Source organism: Vulpes vulpes, chromosome 12 (assembly GCF_048418805.1).
Source record: "Vulpes vulpes isolate BD-2025 chromosome 12, VulVul3, whole genome shotgun sequence".
Classification (NCBI taxonomy): domain Eukaryota; kingdom Metazoa; phylum Chordata; class Mammalia; order Carnivora; family Canidae; genus Vulpes; species Vulpes vulpes.
Genome location: NC_132791.1, coordinates 159,668,903 through 159,673,182, shown reverse-complemented (window position 1 = coordinate 159,673,182; position 4,280 = coordinate 159,668,903). Strand labels below are relative to the sequence as shown.

At 50.1% G+C, this 4,280-nt stretch overlaps 1 long non-coding RNA gene across 1 annotated transcript; it reads right to left on the bottom strand.

The window, feature by feature from the left end:
- Positions 1–1,502: 1,502 nt before the first annotated feature.
- Positions 1,503–4,033, bottom strand: LOC140594765 (uncharacterized). Its single transcript, XR_011996015.1, has 3 exons — positions 3,951–4,033; positions 3,605–3,760; positions 1,503–2,629 (listed from the first exon to the last, which is right to left on the bottom strand). It is a non-coding gene; the product is annotated as an uncharacterized lncRNA (long non-coding RNA).
- Between the last annotated feature and the right edge of the window lie 247 nt (positions 4,034–4,280).

Below are 4,280 nucleotides of genomic sequence, written 5' to 3'. Positions count from 1 at the left end.
CAGGAGGACCCTGAAAAGCTTCCTTTGGGAAGCAAGTCAAAGCCGAGTCCTGAAAGTTGGGTGGGCTTAGGCCAGCGGTGCATGAACTTTTGGGCAGAAGTGTTGAAACTCTGCAGAGCTGAACCACCTTCCAACCTCCACGGGCTCCAGGCAGCTTAGGGCACCTGGGGTTTAGATAGACCGAGATGGCAGGTTCTCAAACTGTGTCATGCATGGGAGATGCCTGGGGAGCTTGTTAAAATGCCGATTCCCATTCACCAGGCCTCAGCAGCTCCTCACTGCCTGCCTCCATAGGCTTTCTCTCCACCCTGGCACTGAACGCCCCTGGGGTGGCACCAGGGCCCTGGTGTTGCTGGAAGCCTACCTTTGGCCCCTGGCAGCCGTCCATGACTCTTCTGCCTGTTCAGCCTCCCGTGAGAAGGGCTGCCTGTCTTTCCAAAGGGCCTCTGGAAGTGTTATTCATACACGCTGCATGGGCTACATTTCAAGTCAACTTATCCTACATGTGACTCTCAAATTTACTGAGGAAGCATGATGTTTTCATGAGATGCAGTGATAAACAATTTCATTTTCACAGATTCAAACCAAAAATCCACCAATAAAGCATGCAACACCAGTGAAGTGCTTAACACTACAATTTTCCTAGTCTATGCGAGTCCTCAACAGGCTTTGTTTCATCCTTCCTTTCCCCTGACAAACAAATGTCTCCCATGAGCTTCTCATGTGCCCGGCTCAGTGCTCCCAGCTGTGAGATGGTGAAAAATCTGATCTGCTGGGTCCCTTCTCTCATGAGGCCTGCAACCCTGAAATCCTATGAGAAGATCAACAAAACAATTGGCTCCTTGATAGCGTAGAGTTCCAATAGAATCATAATTGCTCTGGTTGTGGATTAAAAAGGTAGAGGAGGGATCCCTGGGTGGCGCAGCGGTTTGGCGCCTGCCTTTGGCCCAGGGCGCGATCCTGGAGACCCGGGATCGAATCCCACGTCAGGCTCCCGGTGCATGGAGCCTGCTTCTCCCTCTGCCTATGTCTCTGCCTCTCTCTCTCTCTGTGTGTAACTATCATAAATAAATAAATAAATAATTAAATAATTAAAAAGAAAAAAAAAGGTAGAGGAGCTGTTTTCATACCCACGTTCACAGAAGCATGCTGATAATTGCCAAAAGGCAGAAGCAACCCAACTGTCCATTGGCTGGTGAATGGAGAAACAAAATAGAGTAGGTCCCCAGAGTGGAATATTACTAAGCCCTGAAAAAGAAGGACATTCTGAAGCATGCCACAACGTGGAGGGATCTTGAGGACACCATGCTAAGTGAAATAAGCCAGCCACAAAAGGACAGATATTGCATGATTCCACATATATGAAGTACCTAGAGCAGTCTAAACTCACAGAGAGAAGGTGGAAGTGTGGGTGCCAGGGTCTGGAAGGGGCATGGGAGTTCATGTTTCCTAGGTGGAGTTTCAGTTTTGATGAAAAGAGTTCTGGAGGTGGATGCTGGTGATAGACACACAAAAATGTGAATATCTTTAATGTCACTGAGCCATATGTGTAAAATGGTCATTTTTGTGTTACTTATATTTTGCCACAATTTTATTTAATGAATAACTTTTTTTTTAAAGGTGTAGAAGAGTCCTTTTCTTCTCCTCTGACCTCTCCTCCATGTCTAGCAGATGGAGAGGTGACAGGGTCAGGAGAGGTTGGGAAGGACCCGGATGAACTCTTGGGGTTGTCCCAGACTGCACGCAGGCAGCTCGTGTTCTAAGGTCCTCACTGGCACCCACTGGAGGCAGCCAGAGGACAGTTGCACCACATGGCTCCCTGTGTGGTTTGAGCATCTCCTGTGAGCTGGATGCTCTTCCTGGCATTGGGATGGAAAGATGGTAACCTAGTCCTTGCTCTCATGTTTCTTCTGTTCCAGTGGAGGAGACACAAAAACTGAGGTCAGACACACAGAAGCTTTTTTGGTTCGTGGTAAGGGCTCCAGAGGAGAGACATACAGGGGGTCGAGGCGGAGAGTACTGGCAGATGCTGTGGGCAGGCTGGAGAAGGTGAGCTTTCACGGCGACGTCAGGGCTCAGATCTGATGCCAAGGAGTCCAGCACAGGAAAATCAGGAAGAAGAGCATCGCTAGCACAGGGCAACTCGTCAGCTGGAGGTGGGAGTGAACTAGGCTTGTTCCAAGAGCAGCAGAGGCCCTGCAGGGTCTTGGGACCTGGAATCCTCATGATGGGGAACAGCTACGTGGAGGGGGAAAGGGTCATGGGGATACAGTCAGAATCCCCAAGGGTGACTTCTCTACTGGTTTCTGGGGTTGTCAGACATAATACCGTAGACTGGACTCACACAACACAGAGTTGTTCTCTCGCACTTCTAGAAGCCCAGATGAAGTTGTCAGCAGAGCCATTTCCTTCTAAGGATGTGAGGGAGAACGTGTTCACAGCCTCTTCCCTAGCATCTAGGGGGCTGCTGGTGATCTTTGGCAATCCTTGGCTGTAGAAGCATCATCCCCATCTCTGCTTCATCTTTGCGTGCCATCCTCCCTGTGTGCATGCCTAGGTCCAAATTCCCCTTTTTATAAGGACACCAGTCACATTGGATGAGGGGTCCCCCTTCTCTAGTAAAAGTCATCTTAACCAATTCGTTCTGCAATGACTCTGCTTCCTAATAAGGGAACATTCATAGGTATTGGGGGTGAGGACTTCAACATGTGAATTTTGGGGAGACCCAATTTAACCCATAATAGCTGCCCCTGGGGTGGGGAATGGGGTAACCAGGGAATGGGCATGAAGGACTTTGAGAATGAAACCATGTGGCTAAGAAGGACCAAGAAAAGAGTGAGAAGCCTGGATCCCCACTGATGACCTTCCCACCCTTAAATGCTTATCTGAAGACATCTTTAATGACACAGAAAAAAAAAAAAAAACAATTATACAAGCTTTCAGTGGGGTGGGAGTGAAGGTGGGAAGGGCTTCTTTCTTCCTGGATGAAGAAAACTCATGATATGACCCCTTGCAAGAAAATTGCATAAAAAGATAAATTCATCACCCCAAAATGCTTTCAGATTACTTTTGCAGCTAAATAGAAAATTATAAAACAAGCCTATTATGGGGGCCCCTGTGTGACCAGTTGGTTAAGCATCTGCCTTCTAATCAGATCATGATCCCAGGGTCCTGGGATGGAGCCGGGGTCAGGCTCCCTGCTCAGGGAGGAGTCTGCTTCTCCCTCACCCTCGGCCCCTCCCCCAACTTATTCTCGCTCAAATAAATAAATATAATAAATAAATAAAATATTTTATTTTTTTTAAGATTTTATTTATTTATTCATGAGAGACGAGAGAGAGAGAGAGAGAGAGACTGAGAGGCAGAGACACAGGCAGAGAGAGAAGCAGGCTCCAGGCAGGGAGCCCGATGTGGGACTCGATCCTGGGTCTCCAGGACCACACCCTGGGCTGAAGGCGGCGCTAAACCGCTGAGCCACCCAGGGATCCCCCTAAATAAAATCTTTTAAGAAAATAAAAAATAAATCAATCAAGCTTATTACATTTGGCTGCGAGAAATCCAAAGTGAAGTTCAATCAATAGAGAAGTCAGTATTAAATACAAACCTTATCTTGGGGCAGTCACTCCAAGTCACTCCATCACGCAAGCGGATCAACTCTCTGGTCTTGTTACCTCCATAGAGAAGGACTGGATTTTCTCCACGTTTGGAGGGTATGCTTGGGGTTGGCTCAAATGCAGGGGACGTGGCCCCAGAATACACCCTGGAGCGAGGGGAGGCTGGTGGGACCTCCTGGCGCCGCCACACGTCCCCGGGGCGCCCTGCCCGGCTCTGGTGCCCCAGCGCGCCCCACCTGCCCGCACCCTGGACCGCCCCAGCGGCTTTAGAGCCCTCATTTAGGGCCCCCACCTGAGCGAAATTAAGATGCCCCAAAGCCTGTGATTTCTGGTTACCTATATAAAATTCTTAATTGCAATGCCAATTTTTGCAACGATAGACAATCCGTGAAAAAACCCTCTTGTCCATCAGAGAAATCCTGTAGGGAGAGAGGTTCCGCCAGGAACAAGTGTAGAGCACCCGCCCGCAGGTGAGCCCTGGGGCACCGGGAGGCTGCGGCCCTCTTCCACGCCCCGCCCCCACCCCACCCCACCCACCCCACCCCACCCCACCCCACCCCACCTCACCCCACCCCCCACCCCTACTCTAGAGCCCCGCCCCGCCCCGCCCGCACAATCTCAGCCTTCGGAGAAGGGCTCGGGACCAGCCGCGCGCCCAGGCCCCGC